The following is a 622-nucleotide window of genomic DNA, read 5'->3' as shown; positions in this document are numbered from 1 at the left end:
AATTGTGATAAAATATGTCATCGAGGGATTTTACTTTATCATGAATCCATTGAATCTATATGACTTATTACTACTCCCCCTTTCGCACTTTATTCATAAATGGAGTGGGGTAGAGAGAGGAGAGAAATGGAATTTTATTTTTTATTTCACAAATGGGCATGCTAGATCATATATCTATATACGAATAGATAGATCGACCGGTGGGTTCGCACCTGAGATCTTTCTACAGATAGTGGGGGTATCCACCCCTATAGCTATGTTCTCTTTAGAGGAATAAAATAAAAATAGTCTTTTGGAGAGATGGCTGAGTGGTTGATAGCCCCGGTCTTGAAAACCGGTATAGTTTTGAACAAAGAACTATCGATGTTCGAATCCCTCTCTCTCCTTTTTTATTAATTGAATAGATTTTTTTCTTTAGTGGTTTTGCCCAATCTGCTATCTGAAAGAAAGGGGAATGGCTCGGCTATCCTGCCTAGCCAAGCCAGAAAAATAGATTCGATATAAATTAGATAAAATGAGTTCAAAAAAAAAAGAAAAAAGAATTACTTAAGCTGATTCCAAGATGTATGATTGAATCAAAGTAATTTGTACTTCATTCAAGCATTGGATCTCCTGCCTCATC

The sequence above is a fragment of the Capsicum annuum genome, unplaced genomic scaffold (assembly GCF_002878395.1).
Source record: "Capsicum annuum cultivar UCD-10X-F1 unplaced genomic scaffold, UCD10Xv1.1 ctg5104, whole genome shotgun sequence".
Lineage (NCBI taxonomy): Eukaryota > Viridiplantae > Streptophyta > Magnoliopsida > Solanales > Solanaceae > Capsicum > Capsicum annuum.
This window is presented reverse-complemented; position numbering follows the sequence as displayed.